General features: G+C 44.2%; 1 protein-coding gene and 1 long non-coding RNA gene across 4 annotated transcripts in view; one reads left to right on the forward strand and one right to left on the reverse strand.

Moving 5' to 3' along the window:
* LOC146788710 (uncharacterized) overlaps positions 1 to 10,725 on the reverse strand; it is a 100,516-nt gene extending 89,791 nt beyond the window's left edge. The window contains exons 1-2 of the long non-coding RNA XR_014969703.1: positions 10,679 to 10,725; positions 1,294 to 1,364 (exon numbers count right to left, since the gene is read on the reverse strand). This is a non-coding gene — a long non-coding RNA (uncharacterized LOC146788710). The remainder of the gene's footprint in view (positions 1 to 1,293; positions 1,365 to 10,678) is intronic.
* Positions 1 to 15,208, forward strand: part of LOC146788709 (NXPE family member 4-like) — a 588,533-nt gene that overhangs the window by 220,208 nt on the left and 353,117 nt on the right. The gene's annotated exons all lie outside the window — the stretch shown is intronic.

Raw genomic sequence — 15,208 nt, forward strand, 5'->3', positions numbered from 1 at the left:
CACTGGATTAGTGTTGATAAATAATAACTAGTCGGTCCGCAAATCCCCCGTTACTACTATTCGACCAGATTAGATAGGTCAATTTTATTGCAATTGTTGTTTCCGTAAATGTTGTTTTGACCGTTTTTAAAAATATTTTATTTGTTTCACACCAATCATCAATGTTTGTCTCTTTGTTTTTTATATCTTTCATGATCAGTATCCAGGGGCAAGAAGACGGGGTCGGAGTCGGCGGGAGCAGCTGGACAAGAACAACACCAGGGATAGGAGGAACAGGACCAGGACCGCTCCTCTACCGAGGGCTCTGCTGCTGCCCCCAGTAAGTCTTCCTGTTGTTAATATTAATAATTATTATTCCCTAACTTTTACTGCACCTTATTTTTTCCCGACTATTGTTTCTGTTTCCTATTGCTATTTTTTTACCAATTCTTCTTCGATCTAGACTATCTGTTTCTAAATTCTTGTTATCCCTGCCTCTAACTGCCTCTGCTATAACTCTCTGTACTACTACTTTTCTGTCTGTAGATAAGCTTGCCCAGTTGGCCACTCTTTATTTAAAAGGTTTTAAATAAAACTCAGCTTCACCAATAGCTATAGCCATTGAGTCCAGTCCTTTGGGTTGTCCTCTTCTACTACTTCTAGTCTTCTTAATCTTGAGGCTTTCTTAATCTTGACACTTTGACAATTCCCACCAACAAAAAGCCCAACCAGATTTTAATATTTTTGATAGGATAGGACATACTACTACTGTTGTAGGGATTCTGCACATACAGAACTTTGCACAAGAAAATAGGACGTTGATGATGGGAGGTTGGACCTTCCTCACACCTCAATCAGAACCCACCACAATCCCCTGACTGACTAGGTATAGTGTCTCATTACTTTTAGCTCTCTGAACAACCCCCATACCCAATGAGTAGACAACCCAGATTATAACACTACCGACCTCTCAGTCGTGGAAGCAATGCACATGCACATTGCACACCCTTTCGCTCACTCACTCGTGTAAGTCCACACCAAATACCACCGAGTCTATGTAAGTTCAAAAGGTTTATTTTCAACTGACAAGCTCTGTACGTTGTTCTATAATGCAGCACCAACAGCAAAATGCATAAGATTAAAACAATAAAGATTGTTACACTTCGTTACACTTACAACAACTACAAGTAGAAGACAAAAGGCGAAATCATAATAACTGAACAGTGGTGGAAGCACCACCCTCCCCTTGCTAGGAATATAGTTTATATAAATTTATGAATGAAGATCTCTGAGTGAATTCTGGGGACCCCTTACCTTAGAAGAACCTAGTACTGGTTACATCATAAGCTCTGCAATGCTCTGGTTCGTAGAAGGGAATATTCCGTCTGTTATGAGAAAAATGGTGCGCATTAGTACTATCTTGCAAGCATTTCTCAGTGGTGCCAAAAAGTGTAGCATTTTTATGGATAAGCAATAGGGACTAACACCAGAACTCCATAACAAAGTGGCTTGGTTTTCGACCTTGTACGCAGCACTCAGACAGTAGCAGTATGAGCTCATATGGGCTCAAAGGCGTCCAACACAACAAGCTGCGAGGTAACGTGTGCAAAAATAAAAGACCCAAAGGTAAAATGGCTGCATTGGCTCGGGCTAGCTAAGCAAAGACTAGACTGACCCTAGGGACCATATAACATTGCTAGTGTCTATTCTACTACCTGATTTGTACTAGTGATGTCTGTTGTATATGTATGTATTCATTTTTTTTTCAATCTTGCTAGTGAAAAATAGGGGGAGGTGTATATGGCATCTAAAAAATGTGTAATGGTTTTTCTAGGCGTACTACCGTCAACCAGTGCCGGAACCAGCGGTGAAGGCGACGCGGCTGCTGAGGGAGGAGAAGAGGCGGCAGTTGCAGGATGAGCTGCAGGGGGTAAGCCAGCAGCAGTGGCGGGCGGTGGTAAATTATATTCCTAATCCTTACTTATTGACATTATACTCACTGCAAGGGTGTACTGTATACTGTACTGTTGAGACTTATTAAGTAAGAAGTAGTTGTGAACGGTTGAAGACACCTTTTGCTTAGCCTTAGTAAAAGCATTAGCGGCGGGGGTGTTGAGTAACCAATGGCCTCTTCTATCTGACTTCAACTCAGCTGTGAATGTTTTATGTAGAAGACTAAAAGTCAGATCAGAAGACCTTGATGGATGGGTTGAATGAAAAGGGAAAGAAGGGTGGAAGGAAGAAGGACGGGTGAGATTTAATATTTATGACTGGCAGAGAAGGATACGTGGGATGCATGCATGCATAGGTGGCTGATAAGAATCAGATGCATGGGTGGTTGAATGCCTGAAACTCCCACAAATGTTAGAGGCTGAGGAAGTGGGAGGATAGATACATACCACAAATGTTATGTACTGTGCTTGCTAGTGCTACTGTGCCACTAGGTGTAGAATGAATTTGTCTTACTGCTTTGCTAAGAGTATATTTTACAATAGTCTTGTTTTTTTTTTCTTGATATAGCTACTCCTTTCAAAGGGAAACAGGATAGGAAGGAGATGGCAGCCAAGGCCTGGCGCCGGAAGCTGGAGGACACACAAAAGAAATACCGGCGGCTGGTGGTTTTGGCAGAGGAGGAGGAGGAGGCAGCAGCTGCAGCCTCCTCCCATGCCCCGGGTCCCAGCCACCCCTACCAGCGTTACAGTGCCACTGTCTGGCAGCTGTCCGCCGCTGCCCATCTTTTAACATCACTACTGCCACCCCCCCGTGGATGCAATTGCCGCGTGTTGAAGCGCTGCGACGCTCGGCTAGAAGAGCAAGATTGTGTCCTCCTGGATAGGGGAACCTGCTGATAAGACCCTGTTAATTGCCCCTTTTTTATTTCTTCTTTTGGTGGGTGGGCACACGGACACACTGTACCTCATTTGCCGTCACCGCCAGGAGTCATTGGGTGCCAATAGTTGCGTCGCCGCTCCGGGACCACAACTCCCGGTTGGCTCAGCGGCGGCGCATTCATCCTACGTAGTGCCAGCGCCAGGAGGTGCTTATTACGAACGCCGCGGCCGGCGGAGCCTTGGAGAACTCACCGAGCACACAGGCACACCGTACCTCATTTGCCGCCACCGCCAGGAGTCATTGGGTGCCAATAGTTGTGTCGCCGCTCCGGGACCACAACTCCCGGTTGGCTCAGCGGCGGCGCATTCATCCTACGTAGTGCCAGCGCCAGGAGGCGCTTATTACGGACGCCGAGGCCGGCGGAGCCTTGGGGAACTCACCGAGCACATGGGCACACTGTACCTTATTTGCCGCCACCGCCAGGAGTCATTGGGTGCCAATAGTTGCGTCGCCGCTCCACGACCACAACTCCCGGTTGGCTCAGTGGCGGCGCATTCATCCTACGTAGTGCCAGCGCCAGGAGGCGCTTATTACGGACGCCGAGGCGCGCTTCGCGGGACGCGCGCGGGACGAGCCGGGTGAAGCCCGGGCCAAGGCCGGGCCCGTTTGAGCCCGTTCGAGACCGGACAAGTCTGGGATGGGCCTACCCTCTTTCATCTGCAACATCTGCGACTACTTCTAAGGTTAGTGCGTGGACCATCATAAGAACCTGTGCAGGTATTCGCTGCTGACGTTGGGGAGGGTAAACTATCGCTGGCATTATGACTGCTATACCAGTGACCAGTAATGAAAATATTAAAGATAAAAGAAGGCTGACAGGAGGAGCACTAATGGGCACCCTGGATAACTTTTTAGTGAGAGTTTCTTCAGCACTTGCAAAGGACATTGAGCTTACAGAAAAAAGGCTATCTCTCGACATTGCCTTTGATAAAAGATCATCTATGGGGATGTTAGCTGAAGCCCAGTCTCCGGACTTTTGTCGGACTAATATTCAAGACTTGTTGGTTTCCTTGGAGTCCTCAGAAGGGGGGATGCGGGGGCTACCGGAAAAAGCAAGACTACAGATTAATGAGCCTCCCCTTACCCTCTGTGTATCAGATAAAAACATGGATGCTGTGATCCCTGTGGTTATTGAAGATGTATGCTCTCCGAGTATTAAGACGCGGTCAAATACCAGGGCAAAGGCGAAGTTGCCCAGGACCGAACAGGCCTCCCAATTGAAACGGTCCCGTCAAGGTAACAAAACTCAGACCGTGGGGAAGAAGTTAAAATCTAGTGAAGTCCTGAGAGCCAACAACTCTGTACCCCAAGGTTCTTCACATAATCCCGGAAATACCTTCTCTACGAGTGAGAACAGGGACAATCACGATTCTGCCATGGAGAGGAGTGTAAGCGAGCTGGATCCTTCCTTTTGGACTAAAATGGAATGTTTCTTTAAACAATCTTGGGCCCCATTAGTTGCACGTTTGGACTCAATAGAATCTAGATTAGTATGCCTTGAACTGCAACCAGTCTCATCATGGGGCAGGGAAGTAGATCAAGTTACTGGTTTAGGCAGAAATCAAGCAGGGGCTGGGAGAGGAGGTAAGGGACCTAATATAATATCTAGAGTAGAGAACCCCCCTTAGTCGCGAAGGAGTCTATAGTGCCAAACAAAGAATCTGTATACAGCAATTTGACAAATTCCCGGGAAAATTGTTCTGTATCAGGCTCTAATAATCAACTAAGGTCTGAGCTTTCTGAAGACAAGGGAATGCTGCCGTACAGAAAGTCTGGTAAACCTGAACTACAAAAGGAGGTATTGCGTATAAATGAAAGGGGCTATAGTGAAGCTTCTTTACCAAATATTCAGCTTCCCCCAGAGTCCGCACCTTATGTAGTGGTCCTGGTGGGGGCCCCTCCATTAGGCCAGGGTAAGAGGGAATATCACCAGGAGCTAAAAAATAAGTGTATTTACTAGCTCAATAAGAATCGCCCGTTACCAACTCATGTTTCTGCAGAAATTCTCCTTTCAAGAAGAGTAGGATGGGTGGGGCATAAACAAACATCAGTGGAGGAAGATTGTATAGTTATTAATTTCAGGGACCGGAGAGTGGTGGATTACATTTGTGAATGGTTTCAAGATGATAAGGCTCCCTCTATTCACCTCCTTCCTTTATCTTACTTTTATGCAGTTGAGAATGTGGAGAGGGGGCGTATTTTGGATGGCAAAAGGAGAGGGGTATCGGTGGAAGGATACAGCTGAGCAATAGATATGATGCGCTATCTGGCCTGGAAGACTGCGATTGACTTATAGATGACACTCGTGCTCAGAGGGTGGTTAATGTAGCCCTTAATTATGTAGAGGCGGTTGAAGTGCAAAATACAAACGTCTCAGAAAGATTAGATGACACTCACCTTCAGAAGGTGGTCAATGTAGCCCTCAATCAGATGGAGATGGTTGAAGTCCAAAACACAAATGTTTCAGAAAGATTAGATGACACTCGTGTTCAGGAAGTGGTTAATGTAGCCCCTAATCAGGTGGAAACTGTTGAAGTGCAAAATATAAATGTTTCAGAAAGATCTGAGGCTAATATTGACCGCCAAAAAACTACTTGTAAAATTCTAAGTTGGAATATAGCTGGGTTGAAAAGTAAGTGTGGCGATAAGTCCTGGCTAGAAGAGATAAAGCCCTATGATATATTGGCATTCCAGGAAACTTGGGATACAAACCTTAATTTCTTCATAGATGGGTATATACTTTTTTTAATCCCCGCTAAACAAGCCCAGTCTGGTAGAGCAAAGGGCGGTTTGGCAATGTTTTTTTCCCTAAATCTGGAAGGCTCTTTAAAACAGATTGACATGAGCTGCCACAATGGTTTGGCAGTGGAGTTATCCCGGCCACATTTTGGGAAATTATTACTGGTTAATTTTAATAATTCTCACGATAGTGAGTGTTTAAACCAATTTTTATGGTGCCTAGAGGACTTTTTAGTGGTATATAAAGTTAAATATCCAGGTGCTGAGGTCATTGTTATGGGTGACTTTAATATACACCCATGTGGATATGAATGTGTCTTTGATGAATTTGAGGGTCCCCCATATTCAGCTCTAGCACACTTTGAACATACCCTGCAAGGGGAGGCCCTTGAGAAATTTCTGGCCACCGTAAATCTTTATGAATCTGGATGTACTGAGGGAGGCCCGAGGGCAGCTATCTATAAAGGCACGGATAGAGGCACAGTCATTGATTATATCTTTATGACTGCGCCAGTTCTAAATAGAGTTGTATCATATATGGTGAGGTTCTCTGTCTTTAGTGATCATAACCCTGTTATTTTAGAAATGGTCCCGGGGGCACAATTAGGTTTTAAAGTATCCGAGATGCTGGGAATTAGGCGAGAGGTGAAACCAACTGACCAGGGTAGGAGATTGAAATGGACAAAAGTAATTCCAGAAACCTTCATGGGGGAGGTTTTGTCCAACACAGAGAAGGAAGTTAGTATTTGTCTGGACAATTCCGTACCGGGTACATTGATCATGGATGCTTTTGACTCCATCTGTAAGCAAATTAATAGTAATCTTACGTTACAAAGGCACTTCACATCCATCTCCAAAGAGAAAAGATGGTTTGATAAAACGTGCACTAGGGCACATACAGCACTCCTTAAAGCATTAAAACGTTCCCCAAGAATTGGAGAAGAAATTAAAGAGCTAAGGAAGTCCTACAAACAGGTTATTAAGGATCGTAAAAACCAAATTAAGGATGAGGCTTGGGATAAACTTTTGTCTCAGGAGGTTCTGAGGGATAGTGGGAAATTCTGGCAAATTATCAATGAGCCTTTTTTTTCCGGTGAAGACAATTCACGTCTTGATTGTAACATTCCGGATGACCGGTGGACGGCCCACTTCGAGAAAATTTATGGAAGTCATGGGGCCGAGAGATCACAAGAAGTGATCGATAACTCAGAAACAATGCAATTAGTGGTCTTCACGGAAACTGAAGTAGCTAAAGCTATCTCAGAGACCAGGATAAACAAGGCGCCAGGACCAGACAGGGTCCCAGCAGACCTTTACAAAAGTTACCCCAGATTCTGGGTGTTGGACAGGCCACACGAAGGGCTTGCTCCCTCCCCGCACGACAGGGCCCGAGCCCCGGCCCACCAGGCCCAACCCACGAAAAGCACCTGTACCCCGTCTCACGACGGATCTTCTGCCCTCGGACCTCTACTCATCACGGGGCCCAGCCCCACCGGCTCCCCCGGCCGGTTCCATCCGCCATCTTGGGCCCTGCACCACGAGGCCGCGTGGCCTAGCCCCGACCCTAACCCCGGGCCTGGCCGGCCCCGACATCCCGGCACCACCATCCACCCGGGAGGTGAGCGGACCACTTGGCAGGTCAATGGGAGGACGGAGTGTCAAGGGCTCGTCCCCCGCCAGGTGCCGATCGCCTCCAGCTCCCCCAGGCCCCGGCTCCACCCCCTGCTGGGTGTCTGGACACCTTCATCCCGGGCCCTCCGACCTCCAAGTGCGAGGGTCCGGACATCAAAGGGCGGTTGCCCTATAACTGGGGCAACTCCGGAGCAGGAAGGCAGTTGTATCCTGGAGTCGAGAGACACCGAGAGAACTCAGCCTTGACGGACTACTGGCGCTGCCGTAGCCCGCTCTTGTGAACCATCGTCCTGCCTGCTGGCGCTGCCGCGGCCTTCTACAACCTCCATCCTCGTCGGGACCTGCTGGCGCTGCCGCGGCCCGTTGTAACGACCATCTTCACCGGGACCTGCTGGCGCTGCCGCGGACCGTACCTCGACCATCTCCACTGGGACCTGCTGGCGCTGCCGCGGACCGTACCTCGACCATCTCCACTGGGACCTGCTGGCGCTGCCGCGGCCCGTGTACTGATCATCTCCACCGGGACCTGCTGGCGCTGCCGCGGCCCGTACCAACTAGGCTCGAGGATTGTGAGCTAATCATCATCTCATCCACACTACCTGACTGGTAGACAGACTGTCCCGCTACCCCTTACCCTGCTTTGAGAGACTTGAATCGAGGGGACCCCTGAGTCCAGACCTCCTTGTACCATTCAACCGTACCCTAAGAAGTGCTTATAAAGAACCCTGAACCTTATCCGTGTGTGGTATCTGTCTGTGGGGGGGGGGAAGTTACTTGTCTGTACGATCGCTGGAGACGGCTCTCCCCGGAGACCTCTCCTCCTGACCCCGGCCGACCCTCCCGGTCCGTCTACCCTTTCTAACACTGGGCAAGGGTTTTGACAAATGTTTTTAATGCTGCCAGGTCTAATATATTTCCTACTTCCTGGTCAAAATCTATTATTATTCCTGTTTTTAAAAAAGGCCAAAGGGATGATCCATCTTGCTATAGGCCCCTCTCTTTGATTGACTCTGCCGTGAAGATATTAGGTAGAGTAATTTTAGCAAGGCTGACAGATCATTTGGAGGGTAGAGGGATCCTATCAAACGCACAGTATGGTTTTTGAGCAAAAAGGAGCTCATTGAATCAATGTCTTAATTTACAGCTCCTCATCAGTAAGTATACTGTAGCTAAAAAGGGTTCCCTCTATTTGGGATTCATGGATCTCTCAACGGCTTTTGACCTAGTAAATAGGTCAAAGCTGTAGCAAATTTTATTAAAAATGGGTATTGATAGTGCATTAGTAAACTTTCTAGCTGACCTCCATTGTGGTTTGATTGCCACTATTAGAGTCACACAAGACGGGAGGTGTACGAAGTATTTTAATTCAGAAAGAGGGGTGAGGCAGGGGTACATTTTAGCACCCCTACTCTTCACATTATATATAAATGCACTAGAACCAGTCCTGAAGGGAGCATCATTAGATGTCCCAAGAGCGGGAGATTTGACTGTACCCGTTCTCCTTTATGCCGACGATGCGGTTTTACTTGCCCGTACTGGAGTTGGTTTAAATAAATTGTTATCCGAGTTTGATAAGTTTATGGAGTCACTTGATTTAAAAATAAACGCAAAAAAATCCCATGTAATGATTGTTGGGGAACAAAGTAGAAAGAAAAAAATGATGACATTTGTATGTGGGAAAGATAAGGTCAGTAGGGTTCCCGTTTTTACATATCTAGGTCTCCTATTCGATGAAAAAGGGTCCTGGGGTCCGCAAATGAAATTAAAAAGAAATGTATTCGCCAGATCAACATCTGCCCTAATGGGCTTCTCAAAACGTCTTGGAGCCAGACCCATGGAAGCTATTTTAAGGGTTTACAAAGCTAAGTGTCTCGCGATAGCCACTTATGGCTGTGAGATTTGGGGGTATAGCTCACAAGACTATCAAATCCAAGTGGTGGAAAATACATTCCTAAGAACCCTATTATCTGTGCCATTATCTGTGCCACAGTCAACTCCTACTTTTTCGATACATGGGGAGTTGGGGCTGGATTATGTAATAGACAAAGTGAAAATGGCCCCGATATTATGTTGGCTCAAGACTTGGCTCAACGAGGAGATAACTTTGAACCACATAATATTGAAAGATTGCTTATCTCTAGATAAAGCCAGGAAAATCCCGTGGATTGCATACATTGAATCCTCTTAAAAAACTTGGTAGGTCAGACCTTTTTTTGGCTCCGGATACCATTAAGAAAACGGACATAGACTGGATAAAAGTGGCAATGGTCAAAAGCCGCTGGTTAGACAACATTTTGGGTTAGTGACCCTACCAGGCCTGGAATTCTATCTGAATCTGGTTACACGTCCCTTCCATCGTTTTTTGTTAACAAGATTCCGATTTAATTTAATTCACTATATCATGGGAGATTTCCCTAATTGGGAAGTCCCGGATAATGCTGAGCCTTGCAAATGTGACAACGTGTCATTACAAGATACCTTGCACTTTGTCATGTTTTGCAAGTATTACTCAGACATTAGGAAACGGTATCTGTTACCTGTGCTGGGAGATGCAGGGTTTACTCAGGTTAGACTGGCTCTTATCTACCTACAACTTATGAGTAATGTCCGGACTATTTTTGATGTTGCAAATTTTTTGGTGGCAGCGGTCCGGTCCAATAATAAGAAGAAAAAGGCAGGCCGTGGGATGTTGTATTTTGATTATGTATGATGCTGTCATTTTACTTAGATCTTAATTAAATGGATATAGCTTTTTAATTCTTTTTTAGCATAATATTTATTAACTATTTTATTGAATGCCCAAATATGGATTTGAGGATTGAATCACTTGTTTCAGGTTATGCTTTATGACATTAACACGCAAACTAATCTTCTGGTGTATAAATTGTGTTTAATTGTCAAATTGGTTATTATTGTAAATGTGTCTTTTTATGATATTGATTTTATCGAATAAAGTATTTTACTGACTGACTGACTGACTGACTGGGTGGGAATCGGGCATTGGGGTTAACTTTCTTTGGACAATTGGACTTTTTTGTTCCGGACATTGGTTGGGGTTAGGGAGAGGGGTGGGTCAGGGGTTGTTGTGGGAATTTTTACATAGTTTATTTTTGTTAGGGGATTAAATTATATATTTATACTTTACATATGATGTTGTTAATGTTTTGTGGGTGAGGTTACTGTTTTACGTCACACTGTTTTCTTGCTGGTGCAGGGCCACAGCCAGTGTTTGATTTAAATAATTGGCTGACTTTGTAAGACACAAACAGATAGATGCGGTACTCCTCACTGACTGACTTGTCCTACTAGTACTGTCAGTCTCCCCTCCTAGTCTATGCATTCTGCAACTGGACTCATCAAAGGGGTGTGTGAAACTGAATTAATGAAAAATGTCCATTATTATTTATGCCTCCCGGGCCCAAACTTCTTATCTTACCTGTGATTGATGTTTAACCTAGGCACAGCGATGGCTGCATGGTGATGATGGTTTTCTTTCCCAACATGCCATGGTTGTGGTGGTAGTAGTAGTAGACACTGGCAGCAGCATTTGCAAAAAAAGAAAATGAGACAGTCAGTCAGAGAGAGACTGTTGGAGGAGTAGTAGAACAAAGTACAGTACAGAACTTACTGCCAAACAATAATCTGCAAAAATCCAATAAAACATAATGGTAGCCGGATGTATGTCGTTACAACGCACACTTTTACAACGCATGCACTTACAACGCATTTTTTACAACGCAACATCCACTACAACGCATTCCATTACATAGCATGACACTACAACGCATTTTTAAAAACTACCTTTACAACGCATTCCATTACATCGCATACTACCTTTACAACGCATACCATTACAACGCATAATATTAAATTGCATTTAAGGTAAGTATTGGATAGTATAGGGGTAAAAATTACTATTCTAACTCCAGGGGGTGCAACAGTAGGGTAAGTGTTGGATAGTATAGGGGTAAAAATTACTATTCTAACTCCAGGGGGTGCAACAGTAGGGTAAGTGTTGGATAGTATAGGGGTAAAAATTACTATTCTAACTCCAGGGGGTGCAACAGTAGGGTAAGTGTTGGATAGTATAGGGGTAAAAATTACTATTCTAACTCCAGGGGGTGCAACAGTAGGGTAAGTGTTGGATAGTATAGGGGTAAAAATTGCTATTCTAACTTCAGGGGGTGCAACAGTAGGGTAAGTGTTGGATAGTATAGGGGTAAAAATTACTATTCTAACTCCAGGGGGTGCAACAGTAGGGAAAGTGTTGGATAGTATAGGGGTAAAAATTACTATTCTAACTCCAGGGGGTGCAACAGTAGGGTAAGTGTTGGATAGTATAGGGGTAGAAATTACTATTCTAACTCCAGGGGGTGCAACAGTAGGGTAAGTGTTGGATAGTATAGGGGTAAAAATTACTATTCTAACTCCAGGGGGTGCAACAGTAGGGTAAGTGTTGGATAGTGTAGTGTAATATTATGCGTTGTAATGGTATGCGTTGTAAAGGTAGTTTTTAAAAATGCGTTGTAGTGTCATGCTATGTAATGGAATGCGTTGTAGTGGATGTTGCGTTGTAAAAAATGCGTTGTAAGTGTAGTGCGTTGTAAAAGTTGCGTTGTAAAGGTGGTTCCCCTGGTAGCCTAGTACTTAGAGTTACAAACTCTAGTTGTGTCGAGTCACTCGACTAGGCCTACCTACAGTATACTCGACACAAGCGTAACCGTTAGTGCTGTGTAGGAGGATGACAACAAATCCAATCGATGCCGGCAACTAATGCTGATGGATTGGGTTTCTTTGGTAAAATAATTACCTCGCAAATATACTGCTCATGGGTGGGCAAGCAGAAGAAGATCCTCGCCCTGCTTTGAAATTGAATTAGTGTTGCTTTTGCCACATCCGCCCCAGCAAGCGTGTGATAAATTATTAGTGTCCATTTAATTTAGTCACACCTCAATAAGTCACAAAGCCCAGGGAAAGAGGGTTAGGGTTTGATGAATGGTTGGGAAGGGGGGTTTAGGGAAAGGTTTGACAAAGAAAAACTGTACGCATGGACAACAACAAAAGAAAAAACAATCTTGGCAGATGACCATATCCATAAATCTGTTAAGAGAGAAAAAGGAAATGCATGCATGATGATGATAACATGATGGTTAATGAAGTACTTACTAACTACTACTAGAAAATTAGAAAGCACAGGGCAGCAGTATATTATGCAATTTGCCTTGCCTATCTGCCCTCAGAGACCTGAATTACATACAGTTTCTGCTCTCTTGTACCGGCCCGGGCTTACTATTAAAGATAGATAAGGACATTCAAAAATAGCTGTAGGGATGAATTGAATTATGAGCAGAGAGCAAGCATACTAATAACAACAACACACAGTTGTAATGATTGAAGACAACAAATTAATCAAATTATTTAAAAGATGATGAAAGTTGATACTGTTACTGTATGTTATCCTGGTCAAAATGGGTAGTTGCATCTCGGCATTCCTCTTTGTCCTCCCTTCCATGGACGCTCCAGCCATCAATCTTGGGTGACGCCACTGCCTGCCTGGCAGATGTAGATTTATTGGTAAGGTAGGTGTGAGTTGTTTGTCCCAGTATAGAACAGGGTAAGGGCCGGCCTGTAATTGTAGATGGAAAAACAAGAGGCATATTGAAAGATCAAGTAGAAAACAAAAATGCATAAATTACGGTGGAGTGCAACAAGAACACTTTCAGAAGTGGCACGGATACATCATGTCTACTCTAGTCTGTTTCCAGCATTAATCTCCACCCGCCGTGACCCATCGTCCATTTAGCGTATTTTTGGGGGGACAAAGCACACAATATACAGCAACATAGCATTTTACAAATTAAGTAACTAAATCAATGCACCGCTCTCAGTCATGCCAATACACTCGACTCCACCACTACACAGACATGTAGGTCTGCAGTGGTTGCTGTTTACTTGTTTACCCTTTATTCCACTCATGAAACACCCTGAGTTAGTCAAATACGATTGCATTGAGGTTGCACCGCTTTACAAATGTATATAATTAAATAGTCCACATTGGATCCAGCGAATAGTTGAATATCCTTCTTTATTATTTTTTCAAAAGTCTTCTCTTTTTAGAGAAAGAGCCAAAGCCAACGCGTTTTGTTCTCGAAAGAGAACTTCTTCAGGGCATTCGTAGTTACCACGAAATGTAAGGCATATAGATTTGGGACACTACAATCCTGGTTCAATAGAATAAAAACATCCAGTGCTCCCAAGTCAGCTTATTGGTTGCGAAAATGCTGATATCATTCAAAGGACAATGATAATGTCCTTGAAGGCAGAGTGATATGATAGTCACTATAATATGTCTGATCAATATCTACATCAGGCACATCTCGCACCGTACCTGTGGGTACGGCATGGTTATTCCTCTCGAACTCTCAACACGTGGGAACCCGTTCGTATTTCAAACGCGGCTCGACAATGGGAAGAGCATGGTAATTCCTCTCAATCTCAATGTACCTATGCTGTGAAAAAAGTGTATATGAATGGTCGTTTCTTAGAATTCATGGAAACCGTGGGCCCGATTCACAGAACTAACTTAAGACAAAATCCTAAACTTACTACCATTTTGGTATTCACAGAAGGCACTTTCTCATTTCGGTATTCACAGAAGTTAGGAGTCCTAACTTTAGGACTCCTAAATGCCTTCTGTGAATACCGAAAGTCTTAAAATTAGGATTTTTCTCAGTTTAGTAGTAGTATAGTTAGGACTCCTAACTTTAGGACTCCTAAATGCCATCTGTGAATACCGAAAGTCTTAAAATTAGGATTTTTCTCATTTTAGTAGTAGTAAAGTTAGGAATCCTAACTTTAGGACTCCTAAATGCCTTCTGTAAATACCGAAAGCCTCAAAATGAGGATTTTTCTCAGTTTAGGAGTAGTAAAGTTAGGACTCCTAACTTTAGAACTCCTAAACTGAGAAAAATCCTAACTTTAAGACTTTTGGTATTCACAGAAGGCATTTAGGAGTCCTAAAGTTAGGACTCCTAACTTCTGTGAATACCGAAATGAGTAAGTGCCTTCTGTGAATACCAAAATGGTAGTAAGTTTAGGATTTTGTCTTAAGTTAGTTCTGTGAATCGGGCCCATCGTATTTAACTATTCACCTTGTATATTCACATTTTGGTTCCATTTTTCACTTGGGGACACAATGCACAAATATTTGCGCTTTTGACTGAAAAGAAGTGTACATAGGATCCTCTGTTTTTTTTATAAAATATGTTACACTGAACCGACTGTGTAAATGGTTTCTTGCCCTTTGACATTACTCCACCCTTCATATTGCGATTGTGCGTATATATTGCTTAAATCAGTTCCATTAGTCCACAGGAACCGCTGTTTCCTTTTATATACCTAGTACCTTGGTTCCATTGTGAGTAGAGTTCCCCTGTTCTTCCCCTCGGCACATGTAATCAGTGGCTGAGATGTTGCTGAGGATGTGGTTGGTACCACTACACTGCTGGGGACAGGGCTAGAAATGTCTCCCTCTTATTCGCCTTCCACCGCCATCACATCTTTCCCTAATTCTTCATCCCCTACAACAGCAATGAGTTCAGTTTTACTTTTTTCTAAGCGAAGTAGGTGAGCCTCCCACTGGATACTGTGGTGTATTTGGAGATGACTTGTTTGGCCTCCGGTACCATAGATTGTACCAAGCTTACCCCGCCTAACAGCCTGTCGACAAATTGAGCATATAGAAATGTTCTCCTCCTTACTGCTAACTGAAAAGTACTCCCAAACTGAACTTTCTGGCACTGCTGGAGGTGTCACTTTCAATACCAGATGAACTGGAGGGTGTGCCTGGAATGTGACTCTGTGCAGTTACACTACCACTACCTGAGGTTGTGGTTGAGCTGGATGTAGGTCCCTGCCGGACTTTTGCAAATATGGAAGCTGGAGGTCGTGTTGGTGTTCCCTGTGT

The sequence above is a fragment of the Triturus cristatus genome, chromosome 10 (assembly GCF_964204655.1).
Source record: "Triturus cristatus chromosome 10, aTriCri1.1, whole genome shotgun sequence".
NCBI classification, from domain to species: Eukaryota; Metazoa; Chordata; class Amphibia; order Caudata; family Salamandridae; genus Triturus; species Triturus cristatus.